Source organism: Giraffa tippelskirchi, chromosome X (genome assembly GCF_054371585.1).
Source record: "Giraffa tippelskirchi isolate mGirTip1 chromosome X, T2T-mGirTip1v1.2.pri, whole genome shotgun sequence".
NCBI lineage: Eukaryota > Metazoa > Chordata > Mammalia > Artiodactyla > Giraffidae > Giraffa > Giraffa tippelskirchi.
Genome location: NC_137289.1, coordinates 36,473,445 through 36,492,125, shown reverse-complemented (window position 1 = coordinate 36,492,125; position 18,681 = coordinate 36,473,445). Strand labels below are relative to the sequence as shown.

The 18,681-nt window shown below is 38.1% G+C and overlaps 1 protein-coding gene across 2 annotated transcripts in view; it reads left to right on the top strand.

Moving 5' to 3' along the window:
- The window catches only part of LOC145536418 (uncharacterized), a 96,845-nt gene that overhangs the window by 53,172 nt on the left and 24,992 nt on the right, over window positions 1-18,681 (top strand). For both annotated transcript variants that reach the window (XM_081565767.1, XM_081565766.1), the window contains exon 3: window positions 16,077-16,125. The gene's annotated coding sequence lies outside the window, so the exon portion shown is untranslated. The remainder of the gene's footprint in view (window positions 1-16,076; window positions 16,126-18,681) is intronic.

The window sequence follows — 18,681 nt, the reverse complement described above, 5'->3', positions numbered from 1 at the left end:
GGGCACTCGGGCCCGGTCCTTACCCTAGGCAATGCCGCCCGCTCCTCTCCGTTCAGCCCCCACTTGCTGGTGGCGGATGATGCGAGCGTCTGGGGTTCTTTGCTGGGAGTTGCTTTAGGCACGTAATCTGTGGATTTTATTTATTTTTTCCTCCCAGTTACGTTGCCCTCCGAGATAAAAAATCCTCCCCCACACCCGCCGGTGAGAGGGTTTCCTGGTGCTTGGAAATTCCTCCTCTTTTACGACTCCCTCCCCGGGACGGGTCTCCGTCCCTAACTCTTTTGTCTCTCTTTTTATCTTTTATAATTTCTCCTACCTCTTTTGAAGATAATGCGCAGTTTTTGTGAAAGCCTGACGTCCTCAGCCAGCCTTCAGAAGTAGTTTTGTGAAGTTTGGTCAGCGTTCAGATGTTCTTTCGATAAATTTGTGGAGGAGAGAGTGGTCTCCCCGTCCTATTCCTCCGCCATCTTCTGCCGCGTCTCTATACATTCATTTTTAAAGAACGTCATGCGGGATATAAAGTAGTACTTCTACAGATCTCAGTTGCAGGTGAGATGCTGCTTAGAGAATTAAAAACATTATTTACATCCACAAATAATAAATGCAGTAAATAAATTTTAAAATTTCAACACTTCCGTATACCTTGTGTTCATTACACATGATGATATATGCATGATATGATGATATACTGCCTTAGTAATTGGCATAGAAACTTGTCTATTAGTGTTATTTGGAAAATTGGATCATAAAATTGTATGTATAATACTGTTAAGTGCATAATTTATAGCAATCATTATAATATTTACTAGTACATATGTATAATTCTGGCAGAATAGATACCAAAATACAGCATTCATTTTGCCCAGGTAGCTGATTTATAGATACTTTTTACATATTCTTCATATTTTTCTATGTGTGTGCTTAGTCACTCAGTCATGTCCAGCTCTTTGCAATCCTTTGTAGCCCACCAGCCTCCTCTGCCTATGGGATTTTTCAGAGAAAAATACTGGAGTGGGTTGCCATTTTCTTCTCCAGGGGATCTTCCCCAGGGATCGAACTTGTGTCTCCTGTGTCTCCTTCATTGTAGATAGATTCTTTACCTGCTGAGCATATTTTTCTATATTACATGAATATTTTATAGTGAATGTCTGTTGTTTATACAGTAACAGAAACACCAAAAAATTATTTCAATATTAGGAAAAGCCATGGAGAAATAACATTAGGGGATAAAAATCTTGAGTGAACTAATGAAAGCTCTTAAACAGTAAATAAACAACAAAAACATTAAGTATGTGAAATGAGGGGATGAATGTTAATTATCAATCTTGGTAATCATTCCACAATGCATGTCAAATCATCACATTGTACAGTTCAAATATATGCAATTATATTTGTCAATTAATTCTCAATAAACTTAAAAACAACAAAAGAAGCACACTAAACAAAGACTGCACCAGTGATAGCCTACAAATCTTAAATTCTTAATAATGATATTTGTACAATTAATTTCCATTTACTATCCCTTGCTGCTAGAAACTTAAACCACACTGTTCTTCTGCTTTTTCAAGACAACAGTCATAAATGTATCTTTTAATTCATGTAACATACATGCTAAGAAAAATGCTTTTCTGTCTAGTTCTCAATCCAGATATCCCATGACTTTCTTTCCTTTTTTATCTTCATTCACAACATTCTTCTATTGAAAAAGTAATATATGCTTATGGTAAGTTTTTTCAACAAGGCAAAGAGTATACAATACAAGAGAGATCTCTCTACCACCCTGAACACCCAGATTCTTAAATTCTTTCCCTAGGGCAGGGGTCCCTAACCTCCAGGATCTAATGCCTGATGATCTGATGTGGAATTGATGTAATAATAATAGAAATACAGTGCACAATAAATGATACGTGCTTGAATCTTCCTGAAACCACCCACACCCCAGTCCGTGGAAAGAGTGTCTTCCACAAAACTGGTCCCTGGTGCCAAAAACATTGGGGACTGCTGTCCTAGAAGCACTCACTATTAACAGGGTCTTATATACTTTCATATAAAAGTGGTATCTGTTTTTCTTTTACACAAATTAGGGCATACTTTTCACACTGTTCTGTATTCTTCTTTGGCACAGGGAATCATATACAGGCATACCTCAGAGGTATTTCAGGTTCAGTTCCAAACTACCTCAATAAAGTGAATATTGCAATAAAGAGAATCAAGTAAGTCACATACAGTTTCCCAGTGTGTATAGCAGTTATGTTTACACTATATTGTACTGCGGTCTATTAATAGCATGTCTTAAGAAGGAATGCATATATCTTAATGGAAAAGTTCTTTATTGCTAAAAATGCTAATCGTCATCTGAGTCTCCAGCAAGTCAGAATCTTTTTGCAACAGTAATATCAAAGATTGCTGATCACAGATCACAATAACAAATATAATAATGATTTTTTAAAAGTTAAAAATATTGTGAAAAATACCAAAATGTGACACAGAGACACAAAGTGATAAATTCGGTTCGGTTCAGTTGAGTCACTCAGTCGTGTCCGACTCTTTGCGACCCCATGGACTGCAGCACGCCAGGCTTCCCTGTCCATCATGAACTCCCAGAGCTTGCTCAAACTCATGTCCATCGAGTCGGTGATGCCATCCAACCATCTCATCCTCTCTCATCCCCTTCTCCTCCCGCCTTCAATCTTTCCCAGCATCAGGGTCTTTTCTAATGAGTTAGCCCTTGGCATCAGGTGGCCAAAGTATTGGAGTTTCAGCTTCAGTATCGGTCATTCCAAAGAATATTCAGGACTGATTTCCTTTAGGATTGACTGGTTTGATTTCCTTGCAGTGAGAAATTACTGCTGTGGAAAATGGCTCAGTAGACTGGCTCCACTCAGTTACCACAAACCTTTAATTTGTATAAGGCAGTATCTTCAAAGTACAGTAAAGCAAAGTGCAATAAACAAGGTGTGCATGTAGCCGAGAAACTTTTTATTGGGTACATATAAATCAGGCACATTCTTTGAATAGCTTAACAATGCACAGAATTTTTTCAAACATTTACCTGAATGAAAGGCATGAAGAATGTTTCTACGTTTGCTATCATGAACAGATTTCTTCAGTAAAGATCCTTGTGTGTGGAGATATATATATATATGTGGAGATATATATATATATATATATATATATTAGCATGTATATCCAAGTAATATAGTTAATGGATCAAAGAATATGTGTATTTTTAATTTTGGTAAATGTTCGTAATTTGTCCTCCAAACTAATTTTTTCAATATATCCTTCAACCAACAATAAAAGAGAGTGCTTGTTAGCTCACAGCTTCCTCTACTCTGGGTAGGTGACTATTCTATGTGTGATTAGACAGTCGGATCTTTAGCAATTTGATAAGAGAAATAATGTGTACTTGTTTTCATTTAGGTTTTTTTAAAGTATGAGATTAAACATCTTTCCATATTTACAAGTCATTTATATATTTTTTTCTGTGATTTGCTTGTTAGTGCACTTTGTGTATCCATACTTTGGTTTGTCTTTTTCTTACTTAGAAAGATCTGGAAAATCTAGCTCCTTCTTTGTTATATGTGTTGTAAATATATTTTCCAGCTCTCATTTATCACTTGACTTTTTTTTTTTTTTGCTGAGAAAATTTGTAAATTTTTCATGTCTTTAAATGTAGCATTTTCCTTAAAGCTTCTGGGTCCTATGTGTTGCTTTAGGAAGGTTTTAACCAGTTCATGGATATTAACATTAACCATATTTTCTTCTAAGAAACATTTTCCAAATCTATTCTTTATGTGTAAAGCTATAAGCTATCTGGCATTTATTTTTAAGAGTGAGTTAAGAATCCAGGTTTATCTCTTTTTCTCTCAAAATAGATAGCCAGTTTTCCTAGTGTTATTTATTGAACAATTTATCTTTTCCACATTTAAAAAGATACCCTATCATATACTAAATTCCCATATTTATTTGGTTCTAATTTTGGACTCGTTTCTATGTCATTGGTCTGACTGTCTGTTCATGTACCAAACACTAATTTACCATGCCTGCACAATACATGTTAATATCTGGTCAAGTGAGAACCCTCTTGTTACTTTTCTTTTTCAGGAATTTTCTTTGCCTACTCTGTTTTTATTTATACATTAAAAGATAAGGTTATTGTGACAAATGGCAAAATTTCATTTTTTATGCCTGAATAATACTTATATATCACATCTTCTTTATCTATTTATGTCAGTGGACACTGGTTGCTTCCATATTCTTGGCAATTGTAAATAATGCTGAAATGAAAATTGAGGTGTGTTTATCTTTTCAAATTAACTTTTTCATTTTCTTCAAATAAATACCCAGGAGTATGACTGCTGGATCATATGGTAGTTCTAGGGCTTTCCTGGTAGCTCAGCTGATAAAGAATCTGCCTCTATTGCAGGAGACCCTGGTTCAATTCCTGGGTCGAGAAGATTCCCTGGAGAAGGGATAGTCTACCCACTCCAGTATACTTAGGCTTCTCTGATGGCTCAGACAGTAAAGAATCAGCCTGCAGTGGGGGAGACCTGGGTTCAGTCCCTGTGTTGGAAAGTTCCCCTGGAGGAGAGCATGGCAACTCACTCCAGTATTCTTGCCTGGAGAATCTCCATGGACAGATGAGCCTGGCAGGCTACAGTCCATGGGGTCGCAAAGAGTCAGACACGACTGAGCAACTAAGCACAGCACAGCACATGGTAGTTCTATTTTTAATTTTTTGAGGAAACTCCGTACTGTTTTCCACAGTGGCTGCACCAATTTACATTCCCACCAACAATGTACTAGTATTCCCTTTTTTTTCCATATGCTTATGAAGTCTTGTTATTTCTTGTCTTTTTGATGATAATCATTCTGACAGGTACGAAATGGTATCTTGTTGTGATTTCAATTTGCTTTTTCCTAATGATTAGTGATGTTGAGCATCTTTTCATGTGCCTATTGTCCAGTTTTCCTAATATTATTTATTGAACAATTTATCTTTTCCACATTTAAAAAGATACCCTATCATATATTAAATTCACATATTTATTTGGGTCTATTTTGGACTCTTGTATTTCATTGATCTGTCTGTTCATGTACCAAACACTTATTTACCATGCCTGCATAGTACATTTTAATGTATGTCTTCTTTGGAAAAATGTTTATCCAGGTCCTCTGCCCATTTTGTAGTAAGTTTTTTTTATATTTAGTTGTTTTGCCATTTGACAACATGGATAGACCTGGACAGTATTATGCTTAGTGAAATAAGTATGACAGATAAAGACAAATACTGTATGTTTCCACTTATACGTGGAATCTAAAAAAAAAAAGCAAATGAACAAAAACAACAAAACAGAAACAGATCCATAGATAAAGAGAACAAACTAGTGGTTGCCAGAGAAGAGATGGATAGAGGAATTGGTGAAAAAGCTAACAGGGCTAAATGATACAAACCTCCAGTTATAAAATAAATAAGTCATGAGGAGGTAATATACAGCACCGGGTATATAGTCAATAAATTGTAACAATTTTTATTGTGTAAAATGTATAAAAATATTGAATCACTATGTTGTACACCTAAAACTAATATAATGTTGTAAGTCAACTATTAAAAAGAAAGTTAATGCCTGGGACTACTCCTGGTGGTCCAGTGCTTAGGACTCTGTGCTTCCACTGCAGGGGGTGCAAGTTTGATTCCTGGTTGGGGGACTAAGATCCCACATGCCACACAGTGTGACCAAAAAGAAAAAGTTTAATGCCTACTTTCTTGATTCTCAGGTACTCAGTGTTTTAGTCACCTCCATTTCATCTTGTTGGGGAGGGAGGGAGTCCTGCTCTAGTGTTACAAGGTTAGCCGAACACATGACAAACACTTGATACATGAAATGACAGCAGTTTATTAGTCAGATATATTCCCAACCTGAGGAAGGAAAACATCATGTGCTGCATTCAGGTGCAGAATGGACCAGTAGGAATTGTGGGAGGCAGGCTTTCTAGGAAACAAGAGAATGAGGTGCCCCCTGGTTCCTATGGGAGCATGTACTTGGTTTGTATAAGTAATTCCACTGGGCTGGAAGGGACCTGAAACCTGCATAAGCAGGCACTATGCCTGGTCCCTGTGATGAGGAGTGTTGTTTGACCAGGGGACCGCATTCAGGTGAGCACAATGGGAAGGGAAGCTTGCAATCAGGCTACTTGAGACCCTTCTAGTTTTCTCAAGATACCAAGTCTCCCCGTAGTATTAAGCCTTATTCTGTAGGTTCCCCTTGATGCCTTGACATCAGTTTTAAGCCTTAAAGATGGTTAAGGCCTCTAGGGAGTAAAAGTACCTCCTTAGAAAGCAAAGTAGTTACATTGACCAGGTGGAAAAGGGCTTGGTGAGGTTGTTGTAAAAAATATAAACTTTATAAGTGGCCAATAGAGGATATCAAGGGAATTGTGTGGCATTGTGGTAGAGAGTTCATGCCCCCAGGGGGGACCCATTTAAATTAATCAATGTCTGTGACAAAGGTAACAACCAGCCTGGGATCCATTTGACATGTTTTAACTTAAATCGGAGTTTTTTTTTTTTTTGAGAAACCCATTATGCCTCCCAATTAAGCCAGCTGCCAGGGACCTGTAGGGGAGGTGGAAGTTCCTTTGAATACCTTCTTCAAGAGCTCAACATTGTATATTTTTAGAAGTGCAACTAGTGCTTTGGTCACTATCAGTGATGCTTGAAATTCCAAAGGGCATGAGAAATGTCATGGTGAGGCTATGTGTTGTTGCTTTAGTACATGTAGAGACATCTATTACCTGACATTTTGGTATCTGTGAGGCAAGAGCTTCTCAGAGTTCTTTACCCCAATGGGGACAAATCTTAGGTAATGGCCCAGGAATCTGTAAACTTGTTCAGATAGGGACATTTTTTCAGCCAGGGTATCCAGTGCTACAATGAGTGCCTGACAGGTGATCAGTTGTGCTGACCCTTGGGTTTGATCCATTTTCATTATCAGGCATAACACATGCTTTACAGGTTTAAGACCAGACCAAAATGAGATGCTAAATGGGGAACAGCTAAGCTAATTACCCCTTCACCCACTAGGTACCTGGGCCACAGGCTGCAGTCAGGAATGGATTTGCACCTCAACAGCTTTAGGAGTCTGGAGAATGTTTGACAGCACAAAGGAGCAGCACAGGCAACAAGCGAAGTTGCCATCCTTACCTAAACAACCATGACTGTTAGGCAGTTGGGATGCCATGCTTAACTCTCCCTGTGGTGATAGTGGTCTCCTTCTCTGAAACTTCACAAAAGAGCTCTCCCTAGGCCAATCACAGGAGTGGCCAATCATAATGTCCTTATGGCTGCCCCAAATGGCCAGTGATGGTCAGCAGCCCAAACCTTGTTAAGCAAGACTCAGTCCCAGTAGGTTAGGTTAGGACACTGTGTTGTTACTGCCGTTACAGATGGAAGCCTCAGAGACCACTGTCAAACATAGAATGTACCCAGTGGCATGCCACCTTGGGGTATAACCAGTTAACAACATGTCTTGTCTTTTGGATGAGAGGACTTAGGGTGGATGGGAAGATATGGAAACACATGACATGAGAGACAACCAAGTGCTCTACAAGCCAAAGAGCACGCCCACCAGCAGTTGGCAGTTCTGTCTCAGGCAGTTGCTGCTGTATCATAGAACCGATTAACCAAGAACCATTAAAGCTGACCAGGTGTCATTGTTGAACCACCTTGTTCATGATGCCACAGTTGTTTTATTCACTTTCTCTTTACTTCATTGGTGAGAGAGTGATTCCCTTTCTAGGTTTATGTGGATGTCTGAACACATAACACTGAAACTCAACAGATGAGATTGACAGCAGTTTCTCAGTCATATAGATTCACAACATGCCACTCAGAGCCATGCTAGGGTTGCACTTGGAAATAGAGCAAACAGTGGTTAAAAATCCCCCTGCAATGCAAGAGACACAGGAGACCCGGGTTCAGTCCCTGGGTTGGGAAGATCCCCTGGAGAAGGAAATGGCACCCTATTGCAGTAATCTTGCCTGGAAAATCCCATGAACAGAGGAGCATAGTGGGCTACAGTCCATGGGGTCACAAGAGGTCAGACATGACTTAGTGACCAAACCACCACCACAAAGGGATACGCAGGTACTTGTGCCTGGTCCCCTTGATAAGAAGGGTTATTTGGCTAGAGGACCCTATGTATGGAAGCACAAAAGGAAAGAGAACTTGTAGTTAATCCCATTTGAGGCCCTCCCAGTTTTCCCCAGAGGTCAAAACATATATTATATGGAAACAATTTTAGGTGGTATACTGCAGTCAAAGAGACATCTGGATATTTGAAACATTTTATGGAATTTTTATGCTAATCACAATGGAATTTTTATTTTTCAGCCCTCCCCAGTAGAGTTAGGGCTAGTTATTTCTAGGATAATTTCTGTCTAAAGCATCTACTGTCAGCTCCTGTTTTACAAGTCTCACCTCCAGTGATGCCTTCAGAATTTCTATATAAAAGGATGCACTAAACATGAGGGTGCATATATCCCTTCCATATCCTGTTTTTATTTCCTTCTCATGTATACCCAGAAGTGTGATTGCTGGATCATATGGTAGATTTATTTTTAATTTTTTGAGGAACTTTCATACCATTTTCCATAGTGGCTACACCAATTTACATTCCCACCAACAGTCTACAAGTATTCCTCACTCTGCATCCTCACCAACACTTATGTGGTTTTGATTTGCATTTAGTAATGCTAAATTAGTGAATATTAGTGATGCTGAGCATCTTTGCATGTGTCTGTCGGCCATCTATATGCCATGTTTGGGAAAATGTCTGTTTGGATCCTCTGCACATTTCTTAATTGGATTTCTTTTTTTTTTTTCTGCCAATAAGTTGTATGAGTTTCTTATATAGCGTTGACCCTTAAGCTATATGAATTTTAATTACATGGGTCCACTTATACATAACTCTTTTTCAATAGGTATGTACTGTACAATCTGTGGTTGGGTGAAGATGAAGATGCAGAAATGCAGATACTGAAGGTTGATTGTAAAGTTATACATGGGATTTTTGTGGTGCTGGGGGTCAGCACCTAACCACCACATTGTTCAAGGGTCAACTGTATATTTGATATTAATCCCTTATCAGATATATGATTTGCAGTATTATTTCTCATCCAGTAGGTTGCCTTTCTTTCATTGATGGTTTATGTTGCTGTGCAACTTTTTAGTTTGACATAGTGCTACTTGTTTGTTTTCACTTTTGTTGCCTTTGCTTTTAGTATCAGGTCCAAAAAAGCACCAAGACCAATAATTTATCACATATGTCACTTATGTTTTCTTCTAGGAGTTCTGTAGCTTCAGGTTTTACTTTCAAGTCTTTAATCCATTTTAAGTTAATTTTTGTGTGTGGTGTAAGATGGTGGTTTAGTTTCACTCTTTTGCATGTGGCTGTCCAGTTTTCCCAACACCATTTATTGCAGAGACTGTCTTTCCTTGTTGTATATTCTTGGCTCCTTGGTCATATATGTGGAGGCTTATTTCTGGGCTCTCTATTTTAGTTCATTGATCTATATGTCTGCTTTGATGCCAATACCATACTGTTTTCATTACCATAGCTTTATATAATAGTCGGAAATCAGAGAGCATGGTGCTTTTGCTTTATTCTTCTTTCTCAAGATTATTTTGGCTATTGGGGGCCTTTTGTAGTCTTATACTCTTTTTAGGACTGTTTGTTCTATTACTGTGGAAAATGTCATTGAGATTTTCATAGGGATTGCATTGAATCTGTAGATTGTTTGGGTAGTATGGACATTTTAAAAGTATTAATTAGGAGGGAGGTGGGAGGGGGGTTCAGGATGGGGAACACATGTAAACCCATGGCTGATTCATGTCAATGTATGGCAAAAACTACTACAATATTGTAAAGTAATTAGCCCCCAACTAAAATAAATAAATTTATTAAAAATAAAAAAATAAAATAAAAGTATTAATTATTCTAATTCATGAGCAGAACATATCTTTCTACTTATTTGTTCCTTCTTCAATTTCTTTCATGAATGTTTTATAGTTTTCAGTGTACAGGTCTTTTACCTTCCTGGTCATTCTTTTTCCTTGGTATTTTATTCTTGTTGATGCAATTATAAATGAGATTATTGTCTTAATTTTACTTTCTGCCAGTTTGTTGTTTATAGAAACACAACAGCTTTTTTATCTTGCAGCTTTACTGAATTTGTTTATTAGATCTAACAGTTCCTTTAGTGGAGTCTTTAGGGTTTTCTGTATATAATATCATGTCATCGTCAAATAGTGACAATTTTACTTCTTCCTTTCCTATTTAGAGGCATTTTATTTCTTTTTCTTGCCTAATTGCCGTAACTGGGACTTCCAATCCTATGCGGAATAAAAGTGACAAGAGTGGACATCCTTATCTTATTCCTGATCTTAGAGGAAAAGTTTTCAGTTTTTTACTGTTGAGTATGATATTAGCTGTGGGCTTGTCATATATGCCCTTTATTATGTTGAGATATATTCCCTCTATATCCACTTTGTTGAGAGTTGTATCATAAATGGATGTTGAATTTTAGCAAATGGTTTTTCTGAATTTGTTGAGATGATCTGATGAGATTCTTTAAAAATTTTATTGAAGTATACTTGATTTACAGTGTTTCAGACCATATGATTTTTACTCTTCATTTTGTTAGTGCAGTGTATCACAGTGATTGATTTCTGAATGGTAAACCATGCATGTGTGGTGGATTAAATCCCACTTGATCATGGTGTATGATCCTTTTAATATATTGCTGATTTCAGTTTGCTAATATTTTGTAGGATTTGTGCATCTATATTCATTAGGGATATTGGCTTATAACTTTCTTTTCTTATGGCTTCCTTGTCTGGTTTAGGTACCAGAGTAATTCTGGCCTTTTTTAATGAATTGGAAAGTGTTCTCTTCTCTTCTGTTTTCTTGAAGGGTTTGAAAGAGATTGAAATAAATTCTTTTTAGAATTTTTGTTAGAATTCACCAGTGAAGACATCTGGTTCTGGACTTCTGCTGGTTGGGATGTTTTTGATTACTGATTCAGTCTTCTTACTAGTAATTTTTCTATTTAGATTTTCTGTGTCTTCCTTATTCAGTCTTGGTAGGTTGCATATTTGTAGAAATTATTCCACTTCTTCCAGGTTGTCAAGTTTGTTGATATATAATTGTTTATATTCTCTTACAATAATCTGTACCTCTGCGATGTCAATTGTAACATCTCCTCTTTCATTTCTAATTTTATTTGAGTCCGTTCTTTTTTTCCCTTGGTGAGTCAGCTGAAAATTTGTCAATTTTGTGTATATTTTTCTATGAATGAGATATTAGTTTCATTGATAGTTTCTATTGTTTTTATGTCTCCATTTCATTTATTTCTGCTCTGATCTCTGTTATTTCTTTCTTGCTACTAACTTTGGACTTTGTTCTTCTTTTTCTAGTTCCTGAAAGTGTAGAGTTAGATTGTTTATTTGAGATTTTTCTTGTTTCTCAATATAGACGTTTATTGCTATAAACTTCACTCTTAAAACTACTCTTACTGTCTCCTGTAAGTTTTGGTGTATTGTATTTCCATTTTAATTTGTTTCAAGGTGTTTTTTGAATTCTGTTTTGGTTTTGTCTTAAAGACCAATTGGTTGTTCAGTAGCATGTTGTTTAATCTCCATGTATTTGTGAATCTTCCAATTTTCTTGTAATTGATTTCTGGTTTCAGGCCATTGTATTTAGAAAAGTTGATTTCAATTTTCTTAGAAATATTAAGAATTGCTTTGTGGCTTACCATATGAACAATACTGGAGAATGTTTTATGTACACTTGAAAGAATGTGTATTTTGTAGCTTTTGGATGGAATGTTCTATATATATTTGTTAACTCTGTTTAATCCACTATGTCATTTAAGGCCAATGCTTTCTTATTGATTTTCTGTCTGGATGATCTATCCGTTGATGTAAGTGGGCAATTAAAATCCCCTCCTATTATTGTATTGCTGTCTATTTCTCCCTTTAGTCCTGTTCAGTGGTGATGAACTCCTTTACCTTTTGCTTATCTGAAAAACTTTTTATCTCTACTTCAATTCTGAATGATAACTACCAGGTAGGATATCCTTTGTTGGAAGTTGTTTTTTATTTTTCTTTTAGCACTTTGAATATATCATGCAATTTTCTTCTGGCCTGCAAAGTTTCTGCTAAAAAAATCTGCTGATAGTCTTATGGAGGTTCCCTTGTACATTAATTGTTTTTCTCTCACTGCTTTCTCTTCCTGCTTGTCTTTAACGTTTGAAATTTTCATTATAATGTGTACTGATGTGGGTTTCTTTGGAACTTTCTGATCTTCTTGGATCTGAACATCTGTTTTCTTTCCAAGTTAAGGAAGTCCTTAGCCATTATTTCTTCAAATACATCTTCTTCTGTGCCCCCTTCTTCTGAAGCCCCTATATTAGTTTGCCTGGTAATATCTCATAAATTCCTTAAGCTATCTTTACATGTTTTTTCATTCTTTGCCCTTCCTGTGGGTTTCCCAGGTGACACAGTGGAAAAGAATCCACCTGCCAATGCAGTAGACACAAGAGACATGGGTTCAATCCCTGGGTTGGGAAGATCCCCTGCTGGAGGAGGAAATGACAACCCATTCCAGCATTCTTGCCTGGGAAATCCCATGGACAAAGGAGCCTGGCAGGCCACAGACTATGTGGTCAGAAAGAGTAAAACACGACTGAGTGACTGAGCATACACGCATGCCTTCTTGCTGCTCTGATTGACTAAGTTCTCCTGCTTCTCTTTGAGTTCATTGATCCTTTACTTGTTTTATCTAGTCTGCTATTGAACCCCTCTAGTGTAGCTTTCAGTTCAATTGTTCTATTCTTGAGCTGTGATTTCTCTTTGGTTCAGTTCAGTTCAGTTCAATCACTCAGTCATGTCCGACTCTTTGCGACCCCATGAATTGCAGCACGCCAGGCCTCTCTGTCCATCACCAACTCCCGGGAGTCTACCCAAACCCATGTCCATCGAGTCGGTGATGCCATCCAGCCATCTCATCCTCTGTCGTCCCCTTTTCCTCCTGCCCCCAATCCTACCCAGCATTAGGGTCTTTTCCAATGAGTCAACCCTTCGCATGAGGTGGCCAAAGTATTGGAGTTTCAGCTTCAACATCAGACCTTCCAGTGAACACCCAGGATTGATCTCTTTTAGGATGGATTGATTGGATCTCCTTGCAGTCCAAGGGACTCTTAAGAGTCTTCTCCAACACCATAGTTCAAAAGCATCAATTCTGCAGCACTCAGCTTTCTTCACCGTCCAACTCTCACATCCATACATGACCACTGGAAAAACCATAGCCTTGACTAGACGTACTTTTGTTGGCCAGGTAATGTCTCTGCTTTTAAATATGCTATCTAGGTTGGCCATAACCTTCCTTCCAAGGAGTAAGCGTCTTTTAATTTCATGGCTGCAATCACCATCAGCAGTGATTTTGGAGCCCAAAAAAATAAAGTCTGACACTGTTTCCACTGTTTCCCCGTCTATTTCCCATGAAGTGATGGGACCAGATGCCATGATCTTAGTTTTCTGAATGTTGAGCTTTAAGCCAACTTTTTCACTCTCCTCTTTCACCTTCATCAAGAGGCTCTTTAGTTCTTCTTCACTTTCTGCCATAAGGGTGGTGTCATCCACATATCTGAGGTTATTGATATTTCTCCCGGCAATCTTTATTCCAGCTTGTGTTTCTTCCAGCCCAGCGTTTCTCATGATGTACTCTGCATAGAAGTTAAATAAGCAGGGTGACAATATACAGCCTTGACGTACTCCTTTTCCTATTTGGAACCAGTCTGTTGTTCCATGTCCAGTTCTAACTGTTTCTTCCTGACCTGCATACAGATTTCTCAAGAGACAGATCAGATGGTCTGGTATTCCCATCTCTTTCAGAATTTTCCACAGTTTATTGTGATCCACACAGTCAAAGGCTTTGGCATAGTCAATAAAGCAGAAGTAGATGTTTTTATGGAACTCTCTTGCTTTTTCAATGATCCAGCGGATATTGGCAATTTGATCTCTGGTTCCTCTGCCTTTTCTAAAACCAGCTTGAACATCTGGAAGTTCATGGTTCACGTATTGCTGAAGCCTGGCTTGGAGAATTTTGAGCATTACTTTACTAGCATGTGAGATGAGTGCAATTGTTTGGTAGTTTGAGCATTCTTTGGCATTGCCTTTCTTTGGGATTGGAATGAAAACTGACCTTTTCCAGTCCTGTGGCCACTGCTGAGTTTTCCAAATTTGCTGGCATATCGAGTGCAGCACCTTCACAGCATCACCTTTGAGGATTTGAAATAGCTCAACTGGAATTCCATCACCTCCACTAGCTTTGTTTGTAGTGATGCTTTCTAAGGCTTTGGTACTTTCTTACATTTTCTATTTGTTTGGTGAATTTCTCACTGTGTTTATTTATTCTATTCCCAAGTTCAGGAAGCACTTTTGTGACTGTCACTTTGAACTCTGTCAGGTACTTATCTCTGTTTCATTGAGGTTTTCCTTTGAGGTTTTATGTTGTTCTATTATTTGGAACATATTCTTCTGTCTCTTTGTTTTGCTAGACTTCCTTTTTTTTTCTTTCTATGTTACAGGTAAAACAGTCATTTTTCTCCCAGTGTTGGAGGTATGGCCTTGTGTAGGAGATAAAACATATTGTTCCACCCTGCTCTAACTTTTGGTTGTCCCTGTCAAACCTTTGTGATTGTCTAAGCAACCTATTTTATTTTTGAAAGCTCCCAGTAGTTAACAGCGCTTCCCAGGTGTCTCAGAGGTAAAGAATCCACCTGCCAATGCAGAAGATGTAGGAGACATGGGTTCGATCTTTGGGTCAGGAAGATCCCCTGGAGGAGGAAATGGCAACCCACTCTAGCATGCTTGCCTGGGAAATCCCATGAACAGAGGAGCCTGGCGGGGGCCACAGTCCATGGGGTCACAAACAATCTGTCATGACTGAACGACTGAGCACTCACACACGTGCTAGTTAACAGCATGCCAAGGCTTTTTGGTGTTCCAAGGGGGAGAATCTCAGTTGGCACCTAGATTCAGGTTGATTGAAAGCCAGAACCTCAGGCAGCAGATTTTAAAGTATGTAAATATATATATAGTCCTGTGGATCATCAAGTATAAGACCTGCTGTCCATTAGAGCCCGGCAATCTGGAGGTGTCCCTGGGCAGCAGTTGCAAAAATCAAAGGCTCTAGACAAGTGTATAAACACCTTTCTGAGATATAGGAGTGAGCAGTGAGCAGTGGTGAAGTAGACAGGAAGTACAAAGATAGCATCCACCAGCCTGTGTGCCCTGAGAGAGTCTCTATAGGCGTCTGTATGTGTGCAAAATCTGAAGCCTGCCCCTTAGGCCAAGGCTCCAGGACAAGCCAATAGGCCTTTTTCACAAAAAAAGACTGAGGGTGTGTTTCAGTCTGTTGTCTGTGCCGTGCCCTAGGGAGTATAGTCTACTAGAAATTCATTCTGATGGTTGTAGTCCCATAGGACCCAGGAAGGCAAGACCTCTTGGCTTCCACATGTAACTGATCAAGGACATCCTCTGGATGCAGCCATAAAGACTGGGGCATGAGAAGCAGAGTAAAAACTACCCCCCAGGAGATACTTCTACTCTGGAGTGTGGCAGAGGGAGAGCACAGAGATGATGTAAACCAGGAAAAAAGATGGTACCCACTGGCTGAAACAAGGCAAAAGGAAAGCGTAAAGATGCCGCTCACCAGCCTCCATCCTCAGAGGATGGGATGTTTTCATATTTAACTAATGAGGCAACATTGGCCTGTTTCTGAAAGTGTCTGGTAGCCCAGATAGTTAATTTAGTTTGTGTACTTCTTCAAAAGAAAGATCTTACACACCAACAAATGGGTGTGAAAATATATTGGTCATTGCAACCTTTGGAAGCTTTTAGAAATAATTTAGCATAAGTTCAAGAAATCATTTGGTAAATTGTCACCTAAATGAATATTGTATTTGCCTGCATACTTTTGTTCCTAAAATAGTTTCTTCTTTCTATTTAGACAAAGAAGAAGGGGGAAGGAGGTAAAGGAAGAGAGAAGAAGAAAATGTGTAAGTCACAGGATTTTTCTCCCCACCTATTTTTCCTGTTTTTAAATATCAACTTATGCTGCAGTGCAGATTTCTCTAAGCAGAATGAATTTTGTCTTTGAATATCTGTGAAACTAAAGATTTACCAATATTTGCAATTGTGTGGAGGGGTGAATAGAATGGGAAGTGGGAGTTGGATAACACTAGCTGTGCCTCACCTCTCTTACTTAAAAAAAAAAAAAAAACAACTATTTCTGTCTTCCATGTTATAAGAATAGAAAAGTCATGTCTTCTTCCTGCCCTTGTAATACTCTGTATTGAAGAATTACTAGATTGTCTTCACCAATACAAGATTCACATCTTGTTTGATCAGAGCACTTATAGGTATCTGCAGTGGGTGATGATATAGAGGAAAAAAAAATGTTACAAAAGGAATGCAAAGAAGGAAGATATTCATCTTTTGACTCTCTAAATCTGATCATGCACACATTTTAAAACACTAGCTCGTACATTTTATCCCTGCCTTGGCCAAAGGTCATTAGCTGACTTCTAGCTGTCCCTATGGAGAAGCATAGATCTGTGCTGTGCTGTGCAAGTCACTCAGTTGTGTCCCCATGGACTGTAGCCCATCAGGCTCCTCTGTTCATGGGATTCTCCAGGCAAGAATACTGGAGTGGGTTGCCATACCCTTCTCCAGGGGATCTTTTCGAACCAGGGATTGAACCCGTGTCTCTTATGTCTCTTGCGTTGGCAGGAAGGTTGTTTACCACTAGCGCCACCTGGGAAGCCTAGCACTAGCAGAGACCCATCACAGGTTAACCTTGTCTTACACAGATTATTTATGATTTCAATAATCTTTTTGTTATTTCATTTTTAAAAATAAATATAGTTGAATAAGAGACTATTGTCTATATGATTGATTTTCTAAAATATTTTCAGACTTGCTTTACTAGAAATTGTTTTACTTTCAATGTTTCTTGTATGCCTGAGAAGCATATCAATTCTGTAATTCCTAGTGTTAGTCACTCAGTCGTGTCCAACACTTTGCGACCCCATGAACTGTAGTATGCCAGGCTCCTCTATCCATGGGATTCTCCAGGCAAAAATACTGGAGTGGGTGGCCATTTCCTTCTCTAAGCAATCATCCCGACTCAGGGATTGAACCAGGGTCTCCTGAATTTTAGGCAGATTCTTTACCATCTTAACCACAAGGAAACCCCCAAAATAATCTAAATAGAATTCTCCAGGCAAGAAGACTGGAGTCAGTAGCCATTCCCTTCTCCAGGGGAACTTCCCGACCCAGGGATCGAACCCAGGTCTCCTGCATTGCAGGCAGATTCTTTACTGTCTGAGCCACCAGGGAAGCCCCATAATTGCTAGAACTGGATAATAATCAAATATATATCTTTTAAACCAATTTGTCAATTTAGTTTATCAAGCCTTTCAAAACCTTGTTAATTATTTTGTCCACTTCACTCATCAGTTAGTGAGATAGATTTATTAGAAGAATTTTTATCATGCTGGATTTGTTCATTTGCACATGTAATCCTGTCGATTTTTTCTTAATTATTTTTAGGATAGGTTATTAGTGCTCACCCAGGTTTTAGAGTTTTATGTCATCTTGATGCATTTAAGTGTTTTAAGTGGTTTTCACCATGCTATTACTATTTTCCCCTAATATCATTTTATGTGATAGTGCTTTCAGTACATTTTTAAGTTGTTTTTGTTCTGGTATGTGGTTCCTAATCTTTTATTTTTAACATTTCTGAGTTCTTGCATTTAAGTTTATTTTTTATAAAATTATATAGCTGTATATTTAAAAAGTCAATATTGGAATATCTGACTTTTAGTTGGTGATTTTAGGTAACTTTACATTTATTGTGATTACTTATTTGTTTGAATAATACCTCCTATATACTTTTCTGCTTTCTATTTATCCTTATCCTTATTTTCTTTCCTTTTCTTTACTGTATTCTTTTTGACTGTTAAATGTTTTTCCATTATTGTTTTGGAAGTTACATACATAGTGCGTATTCTTTTTTTTTTTTAATGCAAGCTTTAAAGAAAGAAAAAAGTTAATCAAAAAATTTAAAAAATCTTATCATGCAGGCAAAAAAGCCTTGTAATCCAAGCGTTGTCTTGTACATTCCTTCTTTTCCTCTTCAGTATATTAAGGGCCAAGCTAGGACACAGTTGTATAGTGGGGATAAGCGAATATGAAAAAGAAAGGAAGATTTACATTTTTCTTGACCCCAGGGGATTATGACAAGGATCATTAATGAAATTTAATAAGCAAATGACAGCCAAATCTTGGGTCCCAATTAGTGTGTCAAAATAGTAAAGGTAATCCTGAGAGCAGAGGGTTCTTCCTCCTCATTGCCCACTTAGGCCTCTAGACAGTGATACCCTCTTAGACTGTCCCTGTATTGACCTGAGTACCTCCATATTAGTTTAGCTGTGCAAACTGAACTCCTAGGGTTTGGCTTTACTGAGTTAACTTATTCTTGACTGGATTCAATGTTAGATTAAGAGTCAGTGGCACTGCCCATGGATCCTCCAAGGCAGAAAAGGTGATCC